Below are 25,728 nucleotides of genomic sequence, written 5' to 3'. Positions count from 1 at the left end.
TACATTGGCACAGAATTAAAGTTGAGATTTCCTTCCAAATGTGCTGTGGTCCAAGATGAAATGCCACATTTGCCAAATAATAAATTCTGAAGGAATTTGAAGAGGAAGAACTAAAAGTACTTGGATTATCAAGGAAGGTTTGTTTCATTAAGGAGGCAGGGTAGGAACTGGGCCTTGAAATCTGGGTAGGGTTTTTATGGGCAGAAAAGACTCATAGAAGGTGAGGGGAACTACAGTCTGGAAAACAGAATGAGCTAAGAAATAGAGGGGGAATGGCAGTAGCATGTGACAGGTGAAGAGGCAGTTGCTCACTGTTGCTGAGAATATGTGCTGAAAGAAGGAGATAAGGCTATGCAGGTATTATGGTTGGAATGTAGAGTACTTTCAAAGCCAGACAGAGTTATAAGTAGAGAACTCTGAATTCTCTACATACATTGGGTTATGTAAATCATAATTTTGTGCTGCAATATAGTAAAAATTAAAGTTACTCCTCAGATAGAAAATAAAATACACACAGCTATGACCATTTTGAAGTAAGTGCTCACAAGGACCTTTAATTCCCCATCATCAGTGTCTCAGAGTTAAGAGAAACAACCATGTCTTAGTGAACAGTGATGTGTCAGCACCATGGACAGCGATACTACGGCTACAGCCTGCATCTCCAGGCACAGGAGTTTAGACTTGAGGTAGTAGATCTGTCACACCAAATCAGTGAATTTCAAAGACTAATCCCTCTACCAAGCTTCCCTTTCTTTGGGCTCCCACCAGGAAGAGAAGAGCCCCACATGTTCTCCCTTTAGAGACTTGATGTACAGATGCGTGCATATCTGCATGCACACACACGCACACACACACAGAAAACTTGGAGCTTTCAGAAAATTAAAACGAATTCTTTTTACAAATATTGAAGGCTCTGGGATAAGAAAATAGGGAGATTTAAAGTGTTGCTTTTGCCCTTCTGGACTCAGCTTTCCCTGAGTAGGAACACATAGAACTCAGCTGTCCATGATATTGAGCACCCTAAGACCAGCCAGTTATCCCTAGTCTGATGCCCCCAGCTTGCCTCCTGCTGAGGCCCAAGATAGAAAAGGACAGAAAACTGCAGAGGCTGAGTGGCCTAATTCTAAGTGCGTATTCTGAATTTTTTCTGGTTTCTTAATTCTCATTTGGAAGCCTCTCAATCAAGTTTAGCTTGAAATTGGGCCTAAATGACATTTTGGGGCTGGAGCCAGGGTAGAATGGTGTTCTTTGCTTAAAAGAGAAAGACAAGGATGGGAAGAGAAGTATAAAGGGATTTAGAATCTATAAAAATGATCTGCAGCACATCTCTCTTTTTTAAAAAGGGACAATTCTGTCACTGAGGGGCATTATCAATTTTGCTCTTGTTGGAAACATAACACAGCTCTGATGGGATTACTTTCTGATAACAAACCTTCGGTGGATAATGCAGTCTTATTGTTCTAAGTCTTTAGCATGGCATTGGCATTCATGGGATCTTCTTCCAGTCTTTCTCTCCAGGCTGACCTCATACTGATAACTATCACCCATTGCAAGGTTCTATTTCTTTGTTTAGTGCTTTGCCCCAATCAGACCTTCTGGGCCTCTGCACCATGGTTCTTGCTATTCCCTCTGCCTGATATGCCCTAAACACTCCTCACCTTTGTCTCTCTCTGAAGACTGTACTCATCTTTTAAGCCCTTCGTTTTCATAGACTTTTCCTAATTCCCCAACTAAGTAAGGAGACTTAAGGCCCAATAGTATCTACGGTGCATAGCTTTGCATATTGGTCCTTCGTGCATTTGAATTCTCTCTCTTCCACTAGATGGTAAATTCCTTGAGAGCAGTAGTTGTGGCTTATGTTGTATGTGCCACAGGGCAATCTGTAATTATTTGTTGAGTTTAATTATTTGGGAAAATTCTATCAGGCTACACTTGTGTACCAGTCCTATAATTAGACCTTCAACGTAGACTATGAAGACTGAGAACCTCTTAGAAGTGAAGGAAAAACAGACAAGACCTGAGTGGATTGCCACTAGTCATCCCCCTCCCCTCTCCTCTCTTGAATTCCTTTGTAGCAAAGAGAAAGCAGTGTTGGCCTCCTCATTTAATCATCACCGTGGTTTCCGAGGCTCTTCAAAATTAACTTTACCCCAATGCTTTTCTAAAATGCCACTTGACAACAGTGTACAGGTATTTTACATAACTACTGTATACCACAGATGTCTTCAATAGAATGTAGTGATCAAAATCCAGATCATAATTATATCCCGACAGTGTTTCCATTGTACACTCCTCTCCAAAAAAGTTTGTTACTCATTTGTTTAATTTGTATGAGGCTTCAGCCTGACATGCAAGTTCTCAGTCTGACTATAATGGAGGGAATCTTTTTCTGCCTCAAAACATACGTTTTAATCAGTACAGCAATTCTGTACATGGAATACTGTGTTTCTCTGCTGGGAAAGCAGACTCAATTATCCACAGTGGACGTGGATATCATCACACTATCAACACTTATCAACAATTATATCAACACTTGATATTCTCATATCATATCATTTTACCTTCCTGGGGCAACTCTGCTGGTCAGGGCTGCGGCACTGCTCTGGATCCCCTGTGAGCCATCCTGTGGATTAGGTGTGATCCCTGAACACAAGTAACCCAGGGCTTTCAGGAACTTGGGTCACTTGTGAGTGTTTGTCACCCTGAATCCTCATGTGAAAATGCTGAAGACAAGAAGAACTTGAGACATTTCCCAGCCAGGCTGCCTGGCCTCGTGTTACCTGCTGACCTGGGCTAGCAGTAGATCCTCAGAAAAATTGGAGGCTCTCTGATCCCCTCCCCAGGAGTCAGTCTTATTTTCTTTCCTCTGGATTGGCATCACCTTTGGAGAACCAAGTTTCTTGCCCCTTCACTCGTCCCATTTCTGAGAACTTTGCCCTTGGCAGGTCGAGGGGGTTGGGAAGGAAGGGCTTGCTCCTCGCAGCTCTGCTTTAGCGGGGACATTGCCCACACCTGGTCCTATCTTCTCCTCAATCCCTATTCCTCTTTATATTTAATATGTTCTTAGACATCTCTAGTGGGTTTTTACTTTACCTTTCTTTCTAGTGGATTTTCTTTATCTTCACATTGAATTTTCCTGGGACGCTTCTGTGATATTAAGGCATTGAGAGAGGTAGGGACTGGAAAAAGAGGGAAGGTAAAATTAAAGGTGGTTCTTTTGATTCTCACAAGTTTGCTGTGGGAATTCCTCCTAGAAAACTTTCTATAGAAAGTTCCTTGGGGCCAGCCCCGTGGCCGAGTGGTTAAGTTCACATGCTCCACTTCGGCAGCCCAGGGTTTTGCTGGTTCAGATCCTGGGCGCGGACGTGGCGCTGCTCATCAGGCCATGCTGAGGCGGTGTCCCACATGCCACAACTAGAAGGACCCACAACTAGAAATACACAACTATATACTGGGGGGCTTTGGGGAGAAAAAGGAAAAATAAAATCTTTAGAAAGTTCCTTCTTTGGGTATTCTACCAAAAGACTTGCTGTATAGTTCAGGCTAGTTACTTCTTTGTTGTGTTTCCTTAGGTGTCATGGGAGTGGGGCATTCATTATTTAATGCACTCAGCAAATACTTATTGAGCAAGCAAGAAAAACACAAGCCCTATCCTTTTTTTTTTTTTTTTTTTTTGAGGAAGATTAGCCCTGAGCTAACACCTGCTCCCAATCCTCCTCTTTTTGCTGAGAAAGACCAGCCCTGAGCTAACATCCATGCCCATCTTCCTCTATTTTATACGTGGGACGCCTACCACAGCCTGGCTTGCCAGTCGCTGCCATGTCTGGACCCGGGATCCAAACCAGCGAACCTTGGGCCACCAAAGCGGAACATGTGCACTTAACCGCTGCACCACCAGGTCGGCCCCAAGCCCTATCCTTATGCTACTCACCAGCTAGCTGTAGTAATGAACAACTAAACAAGGATTGACAATATGAAAAAGGAAATGTAGGTCCAAAGGGGAATATACAGGAGCTCTGACTGGGGAGGGTTTAAAGATGGTTTCCCAGAAGAGATATCATTTTACCTAAGGCCTGAGGATGAGTGCAGGTTACCTGGCAAAAGAAGGAGAAAGTGCAATCCAGGCTGAGGTCCCCAGGCTGTGAGAGCCTGGTGTGCAGTGGTGCACCTAGTGTATTGGATACCCAGTGCAAATTCTTGTTGAATACCCCCTCCTCTATTCATCACAATTATTCAGTGATAATCGTGAGATGAAACAAAGGAATAATGGCCAGAAAAAAACTTCAGATAGTGAAAACCTTCTTTTATTGAACATCATGTATATAATTATGCCTGTAAAAATTTAAATAAATAAAATAGATATTACTACAAAAAAGTAATAAAATGATATTTTAAATTTCATAAATTTTTTTTTGGAGAGGAGAAAAACTTGTATCTACTTATTGGTCTGTAGCTGAATGAATAATAACATTATAGTTTCCATTTTTGAGCTTTAACTTCTGCCTATTTGTCAACGATTATATCAAAACTGGTTTTCTTTGCACATTCCCATTCAACAGTCAATACAGCCAGACTTGGCAATCTATGTTCACTCATAGTTGATCAAAAACATTTTTATTAGACTTAACTTTGAAAAGTTCCTTTCACATGCAACAACAAGCATGTAAATAGTTAGGAAGAGTTTGGTAGAGATTCATAAAAAATTCCACTTCACAATAAATTCCAGAAACTGCAATACTCTCCAGGTCTTTGGTTCCTCAGGACTGACTCTAGCAGCTTTCAAATATTTCCATTTGGAGCTTTTATTTGTGTTTAAAATTATGTTTTTTTTTACAATCACTGTTATTGTATATTGTTGTTGTTATTTTAAATCTACTGGCAAGAAATGTGGGTGCTTTGTGCATTTGGATGATCTCCCCTGGAAGACATATCCACAGGAATATGTAGCATCATAGGGGCTGGAGACATAAGAGCAAGAACCATTCCAGACTGTTACAGACTTAGTCTTGAAACAAGTGCACATGGCTGACTTACTGCCCCTACCCTGAACCCCTTTGTCTTGTCACCGCTCCACAAATTTATCATTTCTTTGTTTAAAAATTATATAAGCTCTTGGTCCTTACTGCTTCTTCAGGTCTTCATTTTCCTTATAAAGACTCCTGTGTGCATGTGCAAATGTTAAATAAAATGTGTACACTTTTCTCCTGTTAATCAGTCTTATGTCAGTTTAATTCTTACACCCAGCCACAGAACCTAAGAGGACAGAAGGAAGTTTTTCCTCAATTCTTTTTCTTCCAATTTTTTACTCAAAAATTGGTTTTCAAACAATACCAATTTAAATTTTAAAAATTCCCTACGGGGCGGGCCCAGTGGCATAGTGGTTAAGCTCATGCACTCCACTTTAGCGGCCCAGGGTTCACAGGTTTGGATCCTAGGCATAGACCTAGCACTACTTGTCAGGCTACGCAGTGGCAGCATCCCACATAAAATAGAAGAAGACTGGCACAGATGTTAGCTCAGCAACAATCTTCCTCAAGCAAAAAGAGGAAGATTGGCAACAGATGGTAGCTCAGGGCCACTGTTCCTCAGGAAAAAGAAAAATTCCCTGCAGAAAATGCATCTTCCCATTCTTGCCTCCATCCAGGGCAGACTGCTGTCACCATTCCACTCTTGGTTCACCACTGCTTGTCTGTCGAGGAAGGAATAGTTCATTTTGTTGGATCAAGGAGTAAAAGGGATGAGGAAGTAGATGACAAAAGTTGGTCATGAAGGGCCTAGTCAGTCAAATTAAGGCAATTAAACTACATCTAATAACAGTGCAGAACCCAGAAGTAGAATTGCTGCATCATATTAACCAGCCCTGGTGGACTAGTTGTTAAGATTTGTGTTCTCACTGCTACAGCCTTGTTCATTTCCCAGTCAGGGAACCACACCACCCCTCAGTTGGTTGTCATACTGTGGTGGCTGCATGTTGCTGTGAAGCTGAAAGCTATACCACCAGTATTTCAAATACTAGCAGGTTCATCCATGGCGAACAGGTTTCAGCAGAACTTCTAGACCAAGACAGAGTAGGAAGAAGGACCTGGCCACCCATTTCTGAAAAATTTGCTACAAAAACCCTATGAATAGCAGGGGAGCATTGTCTGATACAGCCCGGAAGATGAGAGGATAGTGCGAAAAGATCAGGCAGGGCTCGGCTCTGCTGTACACAGGGTAGCTAGGACTTGAAATTGACTTGATGGCACTAACAACAATGAACCAATAATGGATCATCAAGAATAACTGAAAGATTTTAAGCCAGGATTGTCAGATTTATATTTTATAAGAATCATTCTGTAAGGAAAATGGATTGGAGAGAATGTTAAGACTAGAGGAAACTTTTGCAATAATTCAGGCAAGAGATGATGAGATGAACTAAGGCCCTGGAGAGATGAGACAGATTTGAGAGATGGATGAGAAGTAGAATGATCAAGCCTTAGTGGTAGGTGGGATATAGATGACGGGGACTCAAGGATGACTTCTGCCTGAGGAGCAGGGGGTTAGTGAGGCCATCCTCCAAGCCAAGGAACACTAGAAGACTGGGTTTGGGCTGGGGTGAGAGAAATGATGAGTTGAATCTTGGGTTTGAAGTTTAAAGTTCCCATGAGGTGTTCAAGTGGAAGTATCTGCTGGACAGTGGTTAACATAGTCAGGATCTCAGAAGAGATCTCTGAACTGGAGCAACATTAATTAATTCATTAGACAACTGTTTTTTTTTGCCTCTTTATGCCACCCATAGTTCTAAAGATGATACAGCGGTAAACAAGACCAAATTCTCATCTTTATTGACAAACACAGAAATAGCATATTAGTTGGCGATAGAGTCTAGGGATAAAAATCAAGCAGATCAAGGGGATAGGGAGAATTGGTAGGAGATAAGGTTAGAAATATAGGTTTAAATTTAGTTCCTTGGCTCCAGGAATTTGTGAGAAATGCACATTCTCAGACCTCTCCAGCAATGTCAAGATCCCGTCTCTGGTGGCGTGGTCCTATCTATTTAGATCCAGAGCAGAGTCTACTCCTGTGTTTGCCAAACTTCCCAGATGATAAGAATCACCTGGAGGTACTTGTTAAAAATATATAAATTCCTGGGCCCATTCCTGGACCCATTTAATGAGAGTCTCCTGGGGAGGGGCCTGGGAACTTACATTTTAATATCCGTGTTAGGAGAGTCTTGTCATCAGGCAAGTTGGAGAAATACTGATCTCTTTCTTTGAAAGGACAGCTTTATATTAGATAATTTATTAAGTGACTCAAGGGTACCTGGGTAGTGTTTGGGGAAAAGAATAAAGCTGGATCACTGTGTATATCAAGATAAATTTTGGATGAATCAAAGATTAAACATAAAGATACAAATTCGTGAAAAGCGATAGAGGAAAACAGGTGAACTTTAAAACTATAACCTTCAATAGAGATTGTGAACTTTCTAAGTTTCCAAACATAAAACCAAAAGATATTAAGGAAAAGATTGATATCTATGCTTGGATGTAACAAATTTCAAAACGTGTATAAAAAAATGACTACAAAGTTAAGGCAAACTTGGAAAATATTTGCAACCCAATGGCTGGCACAAGGTTGTGTTAAATTGATAAGAAAAAGATAAACAATCCTGTTAAAATGGAGAAAGAATATACCTCAAAAGATAGTTCACAGAAAAAGAAATATGAATGGGAAATCTCACTCAGAATTAAAGAAAAGTAAAATAAAACAATGAGATCTTAGGTTTTTTGTTTTTGTTTTTTTTGCCTACCAGGAAGCTGTCTCGCTCAATTAGACATTTACGCTTCTTTACTAATATGTTTTTTAAGACCAAGATGACAACAATGTTTCAAGATTTCACTCGCTTTAACGCTTACTGTTGCCCTTTGAAATCACGGCACTTTAATGCCTTGATTGCTCTATACATCTGAGTTAGATTGTATTCAAAATTATATTTTGAGGAATATTATCCACCCGCAGTTTGGATGCTCTGTCTGGATAGGGGGGATAGTTGCCTCAGGTTTCCCTAAGTTTCTCTAAGAACAGGAGTTCTCAAAGTGTTCTTAGATTCGCAGCATCAGCTTCACTCAGGAATTTCTGAGTTGTACAAATTCTCAGGCTTCTTCTCAGACCCACTAAATCAGAAACTCTGCAGGTGGAATATATCAATCTATGTTTTAAGAAGCCACCAGGTGACTCTGATGCTGACTTAAGATTGAGAACCACTGCCAAAGAGGATCTTGATCCTATCATCAACTTGGCCAATCATTCATCATATGGATCTGCACTTAAGTGACAACTTAGAATCCTTGTACATGTTGAACTCACTACTACTTGACTAGTTATCCTACTCTTAAACTCACTACTACTTATTACTTACTACTACTTTTTATAGGTGTTGCCAAATTATCTTCCAAAATAGTTGTACTAATTTGTTTAGTGTATTGGTGAATAACTATTTCCCCATGTCCTTAGTCAATACTGATCCAAAGTTCAGCTTAGGGAAGTAATCATGGAGAAGTGTCTAAAGCGCTTCATCCAAGACTTGATTCTCTGATTTACCCTTGAATCTAAGTTAGAGTGGTGATTTCCAAATGTTGCTCTCCTGAGCCTCAGAGGCTGCCTGGTGGGTGGGGATGGATAGAAGGTAGAAGGAACAGGGCTCTGCTTTCCCTTTCAACCACAGCTGTTCCAACTGGATCGGTTTGAAGTGTTGGGACTCTATAGGAGATTTCATTTTTAACAAAGAAGTCTGCTGTTAAAGTTGAAAATTATGGGCTTGGTTGTCACAAACCAGAGTACCTGGACTACTTTGTTTTGGCCCTCCATATGTTTACTTTAAAAAAAAATGTAATTTGTCACTGTTCAGATGCACTATTTTAAAGGACAGCTTGTAGAAAAACATTGTTGTATTTAATATACTGGCATATTTTGAAAATGCTCCATAATACAGTACAGTGTCTCCTTTAGGAGGGCCCATGGGACAAAATGCTGTGTCTCAGAACCATGAATTCTGTGCTGCTACGGAGCAAATTGTTTATTTTTATTGTAGGAACACAGTGAAACTTATGCATTATTCTGTTTTCCTTTTTGCACTGACTGTAAGAAATCCTAGAGCCACATTTTGTGTTCTAACATATTTGCAGCCCATCCTCCACACTTTGACTAGATTTTCTCAATTTTTTAAAAAGATTTCTTTGTTTTATTTTGATTTTTAGAGGAAGATTAGCCATGAGCTAACATCTGCTGCCAATCCTCCTCTTTTTGCTGAGGAAGACTGGCCCTGAGCTAACATCTGTGCCCATCTTCCTCTACTTTATATGTGGGACGCCTACTATAGCATGGCTTGCCAGGCAATGCCATGTCCGCATCCGGGATCCGAACCGGCGAACCCCAGGCCACCGAAGCAGAATGTGTGCACTTAACCACTGCACCACCAAGCCAGCCCTTTTTTTATTTTTCCTTTTTCTCCCCAGAGACCCCCGGTACATGTTGTATATTTTTAGTTGTGGGTCCTTCTAGTTGTGGCATGTGGGACGCTGCCTCAGCATGGCTTGATGAGCAGTGCCATGTCCGCACCCAGGATCCAAACCAGCGAAACCCTGGACTGCCAAAGCAGAGCGTGCAAACTTAACCACTTGGCCACGGGGCTGGTCCCAACAGTTAATTATTTTTAAGATTGGGGGTTTTTTTTCGGTTTTTTTTTGAGAGGAAGAATGGCCCTGAGCTAACATCTTTTGCCAATCTTCCTCTTTTTTTTTTTTTTCACCTCTCCCCAAGGCCCCAGTACATAGTTGTATATCCTAGTTGCAAGTCCTTCTAGTTCTTCTGTGTGGGATGCCACCACAGCATGGCTTGATGAGCAGTGTGTGGGTCCACACCCTGGATCCGAACCAGTGAACTCCAGGCCACCAAAGCAGAGCGTGCAAACTTAACCACTTGGCCATGGGGCAAGCCTCAATTTTTTCAATATATATTTGAACGAGATGTCTTAACTTCATTGTCAAATAAGATGGTGTATAAGTAAATAGGTAAACAGGAAATTATTACCACTTGAGTGGTAGTGGAAATTGAGGCGGTGAATGAGATCCACCCAGGGAGAGTGGGCAAAATGGGAAGAGACAGGGGCCAAGGATGGCATCCCCAGAACTGTAAATTCACGTGGTTGGCTGAGAAGGAGAAATGAAAGAAAGAGACCTAGCAAAGGAGAGCATTTCAAAAAACAGAGAGTGGCCAGTGGTGTCTGAGATTAGAAAGAGGTCACATAACATGTTAGACACGATGCCAAGATGGTGCATATCAGAAACTCTGCATCTCCATATTTACCTAAAAAGAATAAAATTATATATTGTATGTTAAGTTTTTTATCTCTGTTTCCTCTTATACCATTTTTCCATATGTATGCAAATACTAATATCATTGTCTTGTAAATCTTTCAATTTTGTCACACAAAAAAAATCATCTTTTACAAAGTTCTTTAATTATGAAGACCAATAAACCAGTCTTGAATGACTCAAAAAAAAAAAAAAGAAAGAAAGAGGTCACATAAAGATAAAAACTGAAAAAATAGTCATTGGATTTAGCAATAAAGAAGTCAGTGGGGACTTTGGTGAGAGTTTCAGCAGAGGTAAGTAGACACGGGCTAGATGGCATGGGCTGACGAGGGACTGGGAAATGAAGCAGTGGAGACAGGCCTTGCAAAAGCTTGGCTAAGAAAAAAATTAGAGAAGAAGGTGGCTAATGGGATATAAGATGGGAAGGAGGAAGTTTGTCTTAATTTTTAAAGAGAGGATAAATACAAACATGTTTATATGCTGAAGGCAAAGTTCCAGTCGAGAGGGAGAGAAGAGAAGAGAGAGCAATTGGTGGAGCAAGATCCTGGAGGAATAGGGAGGGATGGGATGCAGAGAATCAGTTCCTAAGGAGAGTCGTAGGTGGAGGTGTATAGAGAGGAGCGAGGATGAAGGTCACTGAAGCAGGGGCGTCAAGGAAGTATTTTCATCTCCAAATTAAAACCACTTACAAAAGTATGTTCACAAAACAGATGAAAAGTATATCGTAATATTTCAAACAAGCTAGGGAAATTAAGAAAACAAGAGAAGATATAAAAGAATGACAACTTAGAATTAGAAAAAATTGGAGATGGGCTGATAGACCCAGAAAAGATTAGAAATAAAGGGAAAGACTTATTTCAGAAATGAAGACCAAATTAGGAAAACACCAAAGAGAGTAAGGATGGAGCTTCTGGGTTGGTGAATACGTGGAGATTTGGGAGAGTGGTGCCCTTAGAAAAGGCATGGAAGCTCTGTGTCCTTTCCGCATCCCTTGCCCTATGCACCTCTTCTATTTGGCTATTCCTGAGTTATATCCTTCTGTAATAAACCAGTGATCTAAAACACTCAAAACGAGGAAGAGATCGAGCAGGAGAACCAGGAGTGGATGGCTACAGAACACAAGGGAAGAGATTCTCCTAAGTATCACATGCCCCAAAGAAGCCAAGATGAGACATCCCAAAAGTGCCCTTTGGGTTTGGCTTCTACAACAACTTTTGACCTACACCTGGCTTTCGCATCACATACGTTTACAGAGAATCAAAGGCAACAAGGTCACAGGACATGACCTTGAAAATGAAATCAATGAAGATGAGAGAAGTGGGAGAAGCATTTCCAGTTTATCAAATCATGGAGTATAGCCTCTTGTTTTCTATAAAAGTAGCAGCACAGGCTATGTACCTGTAGTATAGGCTATGAAAATGTATGGAAGTCAGGCATGGTAACAATTCTTTTAATGGGGCGCTATTAGAATTTTGAGCAGGGCGGTTCTTTGTCAGACTGTTCTGCTCAATGCAGGAGGTTAACGTCCCTGACCCCTGCCCACCAAAGGCCATTATGGCTTACTATTCATTGTGACAACCAAAAATGCCCTCCCACTCCCCATATTTTCAAAAGCCTCTCCCCTTGACTGAGAACCACTGTAAGGAATAAGTAAAAAGAATAAAAATCTAAACTTGCAAAAAAGAAAAGAATAAGCACAAAAATGAATGATGGAAGAAAGATTTTTAAAAAGGAATATAGTCCAAAACAAGGTAAAAACATAAAAATGCCTCTTATGGGAGAGGGAAAGAATAGAACAGGGGGATCAGGGATTGTTAGAAATCTTTGAATATACGTTGTTTTGTGGACTTGACTTTGAAATTGTGTAAGTATGTCACATGGCTAGAAAACAAAATAATATTTAAAAGCAATCTTGAAAATAAAAAATAGAACACACACACACACACACACACGGTCGTCTGATTTAATCTCTCTAAGGATTTCAGTGGTCTTTAGAAATCCTAGCCAAAGTCCTTCCTGCTTCAGTCTTATTTGTTCCTATTGGAAGTCAAAGAAGAGTTGAGCAGTTTCCTCACAGAAGATTTTTTGCATTGAAAGGGATTGAACAGAAGTTTCCTTATCCTAGGCCAAATGACCTCAATTCCACTTCACTTTTCTCTGAGGCCCAATGTTAGCCTGATCCTCAAACTTTCCCTTGATACTTTACAGTTTTGTTAAGATTTTCTAGGTTCCAGCCTAAGATAAGGACAGGCACCCGATTCATGGCAAGAACATTGTAAATTCGGCTTTCTCTCACCTGAGGCAAGGGGAGATTAAACATTTAATCCCTAGGAGATTAAAGAGTATTTAAAGTGGCTTGGCAATTGCCACAGCGTGATTGGGAGATCTCAGCACATATTAGTTTTTCCGAGTATTGCCTATTCTGTTAGCAGTTTCTTTGTCAAGACCCCAAGTAATTAGGCAAAAAAAAAAAAAAAAAAAACTTCCCTGCAGGCTAGATCCTGTGGGGTACAAGAGATGGTATGCTACCTGACCCTACAGAATTTACAGTTTAGTAGGGAGAAATGGCTGCCCCACGTGGAAACAAGAAGAGCCCAGAGTTAAACTGAAAATAATCACACTTCAGCATTGTTGAGTTGTCCACTATATTTTCTGAATGGAAAGGTTGTCAGTTCCCAGGGGATTACAGTGAGGCTCCCCTGGCCCCCGCTGGAACTAACATGTATGGACATCTGATTGATGAGACCAGCTATCTAGAGAGAGACTAAATGGACTGAAGATGGGTGGCTGAACACCCTAGAAGACACCCTCAATCTGAAACGGAATCCCCAAAACACCCCTGGGGTGGATGAAATCAATCAGAAAAAAAGAAAAGCAGTGATTTTCCTGGAATCTGGAAAACAGGATAAGGAGTATGGAGGTTGTAGAAGAGAAATAAACCTTGGAGGAACTTGGGGTCAGGCAGCCGACGTATATCATCTCACTTAAACAACAAGTTTCTGAGGCTGGTTGTTCCTTCCCATTTTGCAGATGAGGAAGCAACCTCACAAAGGCTAAGTAACTAGCCTAAAATAATTTGCTTAAGATCCACCTACTTTTTAAAGCTATAAGCCTTTCATCTGTGATAGCAATGGTCTCTCTCTCTTTTTTAAGTGATTCTTGATGTCTCCTGTGGCATCCTCTGTTGGCAGGAATACACCTGCTGTGGGAGTGATATGGGGCTAGGAGGCAGCAGCAGTTTCTCCACCAGCTGAGTTGGGAGCTTTGCTGATTCATTTTTCCCAGGTGCTTTTGTGGGATCAATAGTCAGAGACCTCCACCTCACAAGTGAGATCACTTCTGTTATAGTTTGGGGCTGCCAGGAAGCAGATTCCGAGATGGAGTTTAGGACTCAGTTTATTTATTGAGGAGTGCTCCTGTGGTTTATACCTGTAGAAGGGTGGAGAAGAAATTAGCTTTGGGTAAGGGAGAAATTTGGCTGTGATGCTATCCCAACAAAGGCCTTAGCCAACCCCACAGGGAATGCTGGCACCAGGATGACCCCTCAGAGCTGTCCCAAGTTGAGCTGGTCTTCATATCCTCACATTGATCAGTAATTGGATGCCAGTTACCCCTGGATGGAAGTGTGACCTTGAGGGGGCAGTTTTCTTCACTCAAGGCTGACAGGTGAGGGTCAAATTCCAGCAGCACTTCCAGCAGCTGGGGGAATAATCCTTCCTTCCTGAAGGGGTCTGGACCATGCATCACAGTATCCACTTAAACTCCCAAAAGTTGTAGAGGCTCAGCCAAAGTGAAGACTGTAGTCCAAATGATCATTTTCCCTTTCTGTCTATTTCTCATAATTTATTAGTTCATATTTGCCCATCTCAGTTTATTTCAGAGTATGGCAAATCTTTCATGGTAATAGAAATGCAAAGAAGAGAGATGTTGTCTGGAAGAATAAACCATCTGACTGGAGAGAAGGTCAAAAGTGGAAATTATATAAGAGAGACCCCATTGTCATGGATGGTTGGCTTACAGTGGGAAAGAAATCAGAACTACATGATGGATTCACTTGAGGTCATTGAGAATGGCTGGTAAGCGGGCTGCGTGTTAGTTCTGGATCAGATTTAAAGGTCATGCATGGAGGCTGGCCTGGTGGCGCAGCAGTTAAGTTTGCACATTCTGCTTTGGTGGCCCAGGGTTCCCCAGTTCAGATCCAGGGTGGGACCTATGCACCACTTGTCAAGCCATGCTGTGGCAGGCATCCCACATATAAAGTAGAGGAAGATGGGCACAGATGTTAGCTCAGGGCCAGTCTTCCTCAGCAAAAAGGAGAGGATTGGTGGTAGATGTTAGCTCAGGGCTAATCTTCCTCAAAAAAAAAAAAAAAGAAACACACACACACAAGCAAACAACAGAAAATAAAGGTCATTGATGGTTCCTCTTCCATCCACTGTATGACTCTCTCAGAAATATTGAGAAATCATTGGGGGGAAAAGCAAAGAACATGCCCTCACACCTTGCCCAGTCTTGTTCTCCCCAGCTGGTCCTCACTGCCCCACTGTTCTAACTCAGAGCCTGCAGTGCAAGCCCAGAGATGAGAAAGTGGAAGAAAATATCTTTTTAAAATGATGATAACATTCCCATTCTCTGCTCACCCTGGAGGCTTATTTTGAAAATCACAGTGATTTAACTTGTTAGCAGTTTAATTCACTTTTAAAAGATTAACCAGACTAATTATTCATCAGATTTCACCATTTTTGTCAGCCTCAATAAGGATCCTTTGTTACAATGATTAATGTGTTTTAATTGTAGCTTCTCTCAGAGCAATAATTCGATCGCACAGTATTTGCCGAATCTACGGAAATCTTAGAAATGCTTTGACAGCTGAGCTATTCTTGGGAAATGAAAGTAAAGGAATATATGTAACTAACAAAAAGTGTTTTATAGCATATCATTAATATGGATTTTCCCTCTCTGACAGACCTTGCTCTACTTCAGTCCATGAAGCTGCCTGCTTGCACGTCAATTTGCCATCCAGGAACTATCAGGAGGCAGAGGTCATTAGGACAGGTGACTGGATTTTCTCCAATTGGTGCCCTCAAATGTATGCTAGTAATAGTAATAATCATCGCAAATATACATAGGTCACAGGGAAAGTTAATCAATTAGCCAGTGTCCATACATAATTATCCAGTTAAGAGACTGGATCCTGTGTTGATCCTTCTGTTTTCTACACAATGCTTCATCTTCATGCATTTAAGTGGTGGCTGCTGTCCAAGTTAAGGATTTTTGCAATATCAAATGTCTGTAGATCCTGGTAGAGAGATTAATTGTATGTGGCCAATGCTAACCTTGAACTTAAAATATTTTTAATGGTATCATTTTTTAAAGCACAGTGCTTCTAAGACCTTTAGAGTCAGACAGACCTGGAGTTGATTCTTGGCTCTACCATTAGCTATGGTATTATTAACTGTGAGACCATGGGGGAAATTAGCAGTACCTAGCCTCCCTGAACCTCGGTTTCCTCATCTCTAAAACAGGTATAATAATACTCACCTCATAATGAGGATTAAAATGAGGTAATGCATGTAAGACCTAGTAGATTTCCTGGACGATAGTTAGCAGTCAATAAATTATTTTTGAAGAAGCTATAGGCCTTTATAGTTTAAGACAATCATGTGTACGTGAGCATTTCTGATTCTAACACTAACCTGAGACAATTAGGAAAAGTGTGCTATTGTTTTTCATGGAAGGGAAACTGAGCACAGGAAGGTGTGGTAATCTCGGTAGATATGTCATATATGTCCATCAACTACTCAGATAAGCGTGAAGTATGCTCTGAAATGCACAGACACTGATTCCCATTCCAGGGCTTTCTCTGCTGCAATCTGAGAGGCACCAAGAGCTCTGAATGAGTAGAGTTGAGAACAGAATGACTAATTCATTATTTTTTTACAAATATGAGCCCCTCTGTTGGGACATACACATCAGTAATAGCTAACAGAGCCAGGAATTACCTTATTTAATTCATACAGCAAGCCTAGGAGGTAAATATCACTATTACCCCCATTTTACGGCTGAGACTGAGACTTAGAGCTATTAAATAACTTTCTTGACAGATTTAAACTTGAGTCTGTCCAACTCCAGTGTCTGGGTTTTAACCATATACAATTCTGCCTCCTGCCAATCCCACTTTACAGAACACTGTTTTAAGAAGGGAGTATTTTGGGACCTATGAGGCCTATATGGTAACCAATTAACCATGCTTCAAACTACTGTCCTAGTGGTTTGGGCACCATGACTCAAAAATGTCTTTAACTTCTGAAGCAGAGGTTGGGAATACTGTTGTTCCTTCATTTGAGGAACAGCATTGACTCTGAAAAAGGTTTATATGGTCAAATATTTGAAGGTAAATTCTTCCTTGGATCTTCATAATATATTTTGCATAACGAAGGCTCTGAGAAATACTATGGTTTAAAAAATGTTTAATTGTGTTAAACCTGATTTCTGAACTTATCTGACCACAGAACCCTTCCTTTTAGTTAGAATCACTAAGAACCAGTTGAAAGCCATTTAGGTTTATTTAAATAATAATCCTGGCCAAATTTATGCAGCACTTAGTAGAGCCCAGACACAGAGGCAGATATTTTGAGAATAACCTTTGGAGGGAAATGTTTTTATTAAACAGCTTTCCCCACGATTACCAACTAGTAACTCAAGGTGTCTCTATGCAGAGCCTGTGCTCTCACAGCTGCCATGGAAGAGCTGATTCAGCACGTCATACTCAACGATATGTCATACCTTTTTCTAATTTGAATATGGACTAAGTGTGCTATACCAAATTCCCATTTTGATTAAATTGACCCTCCTACCAAGGGGGGAAAACCTGGCGAAACCACCTCTCTGAATCAGATACTCAATGTAATCAAATTGGTCTATCTGATATTAATAACTACATTTTCTCCCCATAGGGCTGTTTAATTCTTAAAATACTTGATCCAGGTATAGACATCTACTCATATTTTGTGTCAGACACAGGGGTAACATCCTCTTTTCACCATATCTCTTCTCAGGTAATAATCGCTTCAGTTTTCCTCCAGAACTAATGTATCGAGATCAGACAGGTAAGAATTCTCACTTAGAAACTGTCAGGTGATCACCCATCTCAAATAGGAAAGATGTTCTTTACTCCAGTAAGGAAAAGGCTCCAGCATTTTCTTTCTTTTCTATTCCGTGGTTTTCCTTTTTTTACTCTTCTTTCACTTTATTTGGTTTCAAGTGGAGCAGGGGCCTGTGGAATGGCAAAGTTCGGGACTCCTCACTTAATGGAAGACCAGCCTAGAAGAAGGCCCAGGAGAAAAGTCAATGGCCCAAAAGGTGCGGAAAGTCCAGAGGGAGCTTCAAGGACTGCTCTTGCCTTCTTTTTCTTTTGATCCTTTCTCCCCATAGAGTGGCTTTTTTTTTTTAAAGCACACTTTTCCAAGTTGTTACATTAACAAATTTGCACTGATTTCTTTATCCTTGTCATCTAAAGACCACCTTGTCGGCGGAGGGTGAACTTTTCCTTCATGCCAGGCCTGCTGCACTGTCTAATGTCACAAGTGTCTGCTCACATTAGCTCCCGGAGACTGGAGAAGATTCCGCATGGGGCCTTTCCGGCAAGTTGATTTGACAGAATGAGTCCCCATGCTAGCTCATGGCACTTATCAGTTAGTCAGTCTTCCTCGGGGAGGAGAATTTAGAGTGCACCATATTCAGTTTCCAAATCAACTGCTGTCCCCTCAGGAAGCCGAGTGTTGCATTATTAAAAGAGATGCCTTCAACCACGGCACCATACTTAAACATTCATCCACATTAAAAAAAAAAAAATTGGAGTGGAGGGGCCAACACAACAATGCCACACACCCTTTGCTGTGTTAACTCTTTCCACCCAGGCTTCAGGTCTCCCTCAATGAGCAGCCCTGTCACTTTTATTGGTGAGCGTGAACACTTGTTATTTTGTGTGTCTTAGCTTTATTTAAAAAGGAGTGCTTTTGCATTACTTGGGATGGCTATGAAATAGTCCCCCAAGTTGTAAGATCTCAGGGCTAAGATTTACCGTGTTGCTGACCTCTCCTTTTCACTGAGCTCCCACAGCAAAATTAAATCCAAAAATCTAGCTGCCAGAAACAGCGCTGGCTTTGATTTGTCTGTTACGTGCTTCTCCCAGGAGTTGAAATGTAATGCACGAATTAGTTCTGAGTTGAAAATTAACAGATCTGAAGCTCACACTTTAGTAATTATAACTTCAGCTATTTCTATTTTTTAAAAAAATAAAATTTATGTCCAGATTACCTTTATCTTTCCAAACAAAAAATTGCCAAGATTTCTAGAGAAAAGGAGGGATCTTTTTTAAAGCTGCATGTTGATATAAATATGAAAATGGATTAAACTCTGCTTCCAATTTCCAAACATGTGTACTTCAATGAATATTAAATGGCAGGCCCCTATCAGCATCATGACTTATTTACTCACCAGAGTTTTTATCGAAAAGGGCCTAGAATTGCCTGTGGAGCGTGAAAGTCTCCTGTAATTGAGTTTAGAGTGGTAAATCCACTAAACAGGCCACGGCCCCAGAGACACCCCCGAAACCCACCTGTCAGCTGGTGTTAGATCACAGCTCAAACAAGGCATGGCTGCCTGCTCCTGCTAAACACTGCCGAGGCCCAAAACAAAAAAAAAGAGAAGTTGTTCCCCAGGGGGTGAAGGAGGGCTGGGGGCAAATCGTGGGGGTTGGGAGGGCAGGCGAAAAACTCTCATCTAACAGCTGCCTGATGTCAGCTGGAATCATGATCTGAAACTCAGCTTGGGAGGGGAACTGGCTAGGGCCTCATTCGGTAAGGTGTCATTTCTTTATTCTAACATTCTTTAGGTAGGAGCGTAATGGAGTGGACAAGAAGCTTTTTCATCATGGTTGAGCCGTGGAAATCAAAGCCCCGAGTTTCAGTGAGGATAAAGATACAACAGGCTTAAGACGGGTGCAGAAAGGTCCACATCTAGAAATAGAGGGGGATGTCCAACTGAGGCATGTTGGACCAGCCAGGGAGGGGGGTGGGGACATTTTAAGCCAAAGAACCATCATTCATCCAGTAAACATTTATTAATTGTTGCCTAGTGCTCATGACTGTATGTGTTGCTGAGTGTAGAAAGATAAATAAGACATAGTCCTTGCCCTGAAGGAATTTAAAATGTAGTTGGGGAAACATAAAGATAAGTCAACTATTACAATACAGTGTGTCAAGGGCTGTGAGAGCAAAATATATGCTTAAAACAATAAGTTAGGAAGGCTTCTTGGAGAAAGTGACGTTTAAGCTGGGTTTTTCAGAATGAGTAGGATTTAGTCAGGCAAAGGAGAAGAGTAGGGTGGGTGTGTGGATGGTGGTAGGAAAGAAAAGCTCTTCCTATACAGAGGAGATATACCATGAAAAGGGATTGTGTGGTACTCTTATAAGGCTCCCAGAGGCTTAATGTGGCTGGGGCATAGGTGATGGGTTAGAGCCTGGGAGGGATGGCACTAGAGAGGGAGAGAGAGAGAAACCAAATGATCAAGGGTTTTGTCAGCCTGGAAAATCAGTCTGAAGTTTATCCTGAAAGCCACAGGGAGCAGTGGAAGGATTTTAAGTAGGGGAGTGATGTGATCAGGTTTGCCTTTTAGAAAGACCAGTTTACCTGCTGTGCGTAGCATAAATTAGAAAAGGCAAGACTGGAAACAGGAAGGCCAAGCCGGAGGCAGTTATAGGAGTCTTTGAGACAGAGTGATGGCCTGAACCAGGGAAGTCGCCGTGAAGATGGAGAGGAGGAGACAGAATGAGAAATATTATTGAAAAGAATGAGCAGGACTTGGAAGGCAATTGAAAATGGGAAAAGAAAGAGGAATTCAGGATGCCTCCAAGGCTTCTGCCTTGGGTATAGGGTTGCTAGGTTTAGCAAATAAAAATACATGCGGTATTTGGAACATATTGATACTAAAAAAGGATTCCCTGTTTATCCGAAATTCAAATTTAACTGGGAATCCTGTATTTAATCTGGCAAACCTACTTGGGTGTCTGGGTAAACGGTGGGTCATTTGTCAAGCTGGGGGTTGGAGGAGGCACAGTTGTGGGACAGGAGGCCAAGAAGATGATGAGTTTACTTTTATTTATATTGAGTTTGAGGGATCTGAGGGATATAGCTGATGTCCGATTATCCCCCAGTCCTTTTCTGCCCTTTTGTAAGGATAGTTTTAGCTGACACATGGCCACTCAGCTAAAGACTTTGCTTCCCAGCTTCCCTTGCAGAAAGTGCCATGTGATCAAACTCTAACCAATGGGATGTGAGAAGAAGTGATGTGTATTTTGCTTTTAAAAGGATGGGGCATGAACTCTCCTGACTTTTTTCTCCTTTCCAGTGGCTGAAAGATAGTTAGGACAGAAGTAGCCACCTTGGGCCCAGAGATGAAAAGCACATGTTGAGGCCGGCAGTGCCATCTAACTTGCCCTGGCCACCTACCTCTGAATTGTGATATGAGAGAGAGAGAAGCTTAGCCTGGGCCATAACTACAACACAACATCTGAGAGGAAATGTTCAGTAAGCGGGTGAACATACAGGTCTGCGGCTTAGGAGAGAGGTATGTAGTCACTGACTGAGGCTTTAGTTAAGATAAAGTCTCCTAGAGGGAATGAGTGGTGTGAGAAGAATTAAGCACAAGAAAGTCAATGCTATCTTTTTTCTTTTGACACTTTTTTTGAGACATAGCTTTAACTTACCCTCAAGTTAATAGAGATATTCCAGGAGTCCTAGGGTGGATGTTTGAGAGTTTTGTTTTCATTTCCAAAGCCTTTTTCCTCCTTATAGCCGTGCATTAATGTTCAGTGCTACTAAATTCATGTGTTTGTTTTGGGATTTATATTTCAGCACTGTCTGGGAAGCGGGTGTGTTCTCACGCCCTGTGCGTGTTTTGGACATTGGTGCATGTCCCCATAGTTGTGCTAGCATCTGTGCTAGGGTCAGTTTACATGTGGGTAATCTGTGTGTGCCTATGTGGATGTGTCAGCGCACATGTTCGTTTGTTCCTCATGTTCTGGCTTGTTGATGTGTGCCGTGAAAGTGTCCTTGCATATGTGTCTGTGGGAGATGCTCGTTATTTTGTCTTAGTTAGTAGCCAGTCCCCCGCTCAGCCAAGAAGCAGCCTTTGAGATTTTTCTCACATAGTAGTATTCCGTCCATTTTGGAGACTGTAGAATATCTTTTAGAAGCTCATTTCAATGGCCGTTTTTTTTTAAATAGACTTTATCCAGAGGCCATAGTTTCCATTAGGGTTCATTCTTGGTGTTGTACATTCGGTGGTTTGGGGCAGACATATAATGACAGGTATCCGTTGTTACAGTATTGTACAGAGTAGCTGTACCATTTTGCATTCCCACCAGCAGTGAATGAGGGTTCCTGTTGTCCCCATCCTTGTCAGCATTTGGTCTTGTCAGTGTTCTGGATTTTGGCCTTTCTAATAGGTGTGTAGTCACATCTCATTGTTTTCAATTGTCTTTTCAAGGCCAAAATATTTGAAGGAAGAGTCTCCCAAACTTCCACAGGGGCATTACTTGCCTCTTCTGTGTAAGTCAACTGTTCTCCCCAGACCCCAGACTGAAGCTGAATTTTACATTATGTAATATGAACTGAGATCTGCCCAGGAGTCAAGGGCACCACAGAGTGTGTGTGTGTGTGTGTGTGTGTATTTTTTTAATTATGAAAATATCTAAACATACTCAAAATTAGAATTAAAAAATCCTCCATGTATTCATCACCTAGCTTCAATAATTATCAACATTTTGCCAGTCTTGTTTCATATATCCCTCCCTTTTTTCCTGCTAGTGTATTTTAAAGCAAATGTTAGATAGCTTGTCATTTCACCTGAGACATTTCAGGTTGTATCTCTAACTGATAATACTTTTTTACATTCCACAGTCATTATTTACCTCACAAAATTAACAATTCCTCAGTATCATCTAAACTCAATCCATATTCAAATTTCTTAATTATCTCAGACATCTTTTTTATGGTTGGTTTTTTTAAAGCACACATATGGTCTGGTCGTGTCTCTTGGTCTTTTTTGTTTGGAAACAGTCCACCTTCACCACTGATATGAGGAGGGATCAGGTCATTTGTTCTGTGTAATGTCTTGTGTTCTCTATTTGTCTGATTGCTTTCTCGTGGAGTCAGGCAATGTGTTCCTCTATCCTCTGTATTTCCTGTAAACTGGTAGTTATATTTAGGGCCTTGATTAGGTTCAAGATCAATATTTTTAGGCACCAGTACCTCGTAGGGTGGTACTATTACTATGAGGCATATAATATCTGGTGGTTCACTTTTAATGATGCCAAGATCAATCAGTGAGTTTAGGTAGTGTCAGCTGACGAAGTTCCCCATTAACCTTTCACCTGGTGATTTTAGCATCCGTTGATGATTGTTACCTAGGACCATTATTTCATTTGGAGTATTAGTGACTTTTTAACGTTCTTTTATTACTTCTGTATTTATTAGCTGGGGCTCTTCCAGCTCCAGGATACTGCTGATCAAGGGAATAATGGAATCACCAAGTGCTCAGGGCCGAGTGAAGGGTCCTGTTTTCCTAGGCCTGTACCGTATTAAAAAAGGTTAGTTCACCTTCCTGACCACCTGCTGGTCAGGCCTAAATTCCAGACTTGTTCCAGCTGAAGTGCCCCTTTATGTTCAGATAATGCTGAAGTCAGCAAGTACCCTAGGAGAGGGGATCTGCCCTTTGCTCCAGGAAAGGGGAGCTCTAGGAGTTGCAGGAGAGGCCTTTTCCCAGGACACCGGGAGCTCAAGGTCACTCAAGACCTGAGGCCTGAGGCCTCGCCTCCAGGGCCTGGCCTTGCTGGTTTGGAGAGGGCTCTCTTTAGCCTCCTGCACCCCAGTCACGCTCAGTCTCTCTTCCCTCTCCAGGGAAGTAGCGGCCATTGGATCACTGAGCCCAGGGACCACATATCTGAGTCTCTGATGCTTTGACTTTCTGGCGCCTCCCTCTTTGTCCTCAGACTTCAGGCTCTTCGCCACTCCCTGCTTGGAACTGGGCTCCACACCTTCTTTGAGATACAGGAACAGAGCTGGTCTCCTGCCTCACGTCCCTCCATTAGCCCTTTCCCGAATCTGAAGTCTTCTGAAGAAAGCCCCATGACAAGTGGTCTCACAGGTAGGGCCCAATTTCTGCGTTTAATCCTCAGCTCTGAGGGACCAGGACTTGAGGGTGACTGGATTCCATCGGGCTGTGGGGTCAGCTCCTTACTCAGCAGCCTAGTTAATCGAATGGACCTTCTCCTTTCTCATGAAAGACGGGCCTGCGTGGAAAAAGCGGCGCCAACAATAATTTCTGGGGGAAGATGTGTTTTAAATTCTGTATAGAAATGTACTGTAGAAGGATTCCGTGGTTTACATTGTTGGCTTTAAAATGATGAGACTTTTAATCCCCTCAAGACAATGATTGAAAATATACGTATTCTTCAAAATAGTCACCTGCCTTTAGACACTTTCAAACCACAGAGGAAAATCTGTGTTATCTCTTTGTATTCCCATCAATAATCGTTTGGCTTAGAATGACTCTTAGCTGTTTCTTAAAAAATCAAATCCCCTCTGAAAGCAGAGTGGTTTCGCCTCGTGGAAGGTGGTCCAAGAACGCGCCGCAGGCTGAGCGCGGCCAACAGCACAAGGAAAGCTTGTTTGCCTCTGCGCCTCCCAGGCTTGGACACTAGATGGCAGGCTTACCTTCCAGATGGAGGCGTCTGGCACCTTCTAGGTGGAAGCATCTGGAACTGGCAGCCCTTTCTCTGCCTCCAGCTGCCACACGCTCACAAGCAGATCCCAGGGTCATCTGGTGGGTTCCCCAAGGAGGATTTGACTGAGCCTCGAGGCAGGGGGATGGGAAGAGGAAGTGGTGTCTGGTTTGGGAATGCCTGCCTGCCTCACAGCAGCTGCAGTGGGGTCAGAGTCAGGGCCCACTGGATCCCAAACCTCATGGCTTGTGGCTATGTGACTTCACTGTGGTGCCAGCCACACCCTACTCCCATCCCACTGCCCCAAGTGTAGGGTTTAGAAATGTCTCCAGCTTTTCTTGGACTGGCTCAAGGTGCGAGAGCTTTCAGATGTCCCAAACCTGGGGAAGTTACAATTTATGGAAGTTTGTGTCACATAAAGGGTCATGTCCTGAGTGTGGGGACTGCTGAGTGCCAGCAAGGAAATGCACACGCCTGGGCTGACCCTGGCCTGAGGTCTGTGGCTTCACTAACATTCAAGCATCAAAGTATCCTTAACACTTCTTTTGGCTGCTCCTGCCCTCCCGCCCAGGGTTTAGATGTCAACATGCATAAGTCCTCCTGGGGGTAAGAACCTTCACTGGTTTACTTCTGGATTCCTAGTGTCTAGCACGTGGTGAGGGCTCGGTGAATGTTTGCTAAATGAATGATTGACTGAATGAATTAAGGGTGAGACTGAAAAATCATTTTGTTTAACCTCCTAATTCTAGAAAATGTCCCAAAAGGATGGGAATATATATTTTCTAGCATGCTTGCCTTCATCTCTGCTCCTTCTTCCTCACCCCCCATTGAGGTTCCACCCCACGATCTCAGTTTAATATATGCCTGATCCTTTCTTACATCTAGCTGACATCTCCCATGCTACAGTTTGAGACAGTTCTTTTTGCTGTGACCTTAGTGCAAGTCGATGATGGGATTGGGGAAAAATATTGTTAGGGGCTGAATTGTGTTCCCTCAAATTCATATTTTGAAGGCCCAGCCCCCCGTACCTCATAATGTGGCTCTATTTGGAAATAGGGTCTTTAAAGAGGTAATTAAGGTGGTTAGGGTGGGCCCAAATCCAGGCTGACAGGTGTCCTTACAAGAAGGGGAGATTTGGTGATACCAGGAGTATGTGCACAGAGGGGTGACCACATAAAGAGGCAGCAACAAGGCGTTCACCTGCAAGCCAAGGAAACAGGGCTCAGAAGATAGCAAACCTGCTGACACCTTGATCTTTGACTTCCTGCCTCCAGAACTGTGAGCAGATAAATTCGGGGTGTTTAAGCCATCCGATCAGCAGTACTTTGTTATGGCAGCCCTAACAAACTAGTGCAGATATGGTAAGACATGATCATAATAAACATGATATAATAGATAACGTTTTGTCCCTTTTGTCAGGGTTTCCGGTGTCTAAAGGACCGTTCTCTAACTGCTCTGATGGTGGTTGAGGTTCCCAGCCCCCTCTGGCCCCGGGCAGGAGGGGGAGGGGAAGAAAGACCTCCTGAGAAAGGAGAGATGTTCACAGCTTTAGAGCCGTGTGGGCTGCCCTCCCAGGTCCTTTTTACAAA

At 42.1% G+C, this 25,728-nt stretch overlaps 1 long non-coding RNA gene across 5 annotated transcripts in view; it reads left to right on the top strand.

The window, feature by feature from the left end:
• LOC106781702 (uncharacterized) overlaps window positions 1–18,506 on the top strand; it is a 32,438-nt gene extending 13,932 nt beyond the window's left edge. For 3 of the 5 annotated variants that reach the window (XR_011426098.1, XR_011426097.1, XR_011426099.1), the window contains 3 exons: window positions 15,319–15,407; window positions 17,411–17,461; window positions 17,617–18,506. This is a non-coding gene — a long non-coding RNA (uncharacterized lncRNA). Of the gene's footprint in view, window positions 1–14,222; window positions 14,429–15,318; window positions 15,408–17,410; window positions 17,462–17,616 lie in introns of all 5 variants that reach the window. The other 2 variants (XR_011426096.1, XR_001378389.3) reach the window with 1 other exon arrangement.
• The last annotated feature ends 7,222 nt before the right edge of the window (window positions 18,507–25,728 follow it).

Source organism: Equus caballus, chromosome 15, assembly GCF_041296265.1.
Source record: "Equus caballus isolate H_3958 breed thoroughbred chromosome 15, TB-T2T, whole genome shotgun sequence".
In the NCBI taxonomy this organism is placed as follows: Eukaryota; Metazoa; Chordata; class Mammalia; order Perissodactyla; family Equidae; genus Equus; species Equus caballus.
This window is presented reverse-complemented; position numbering and strand designations above follow the sequence as displayed.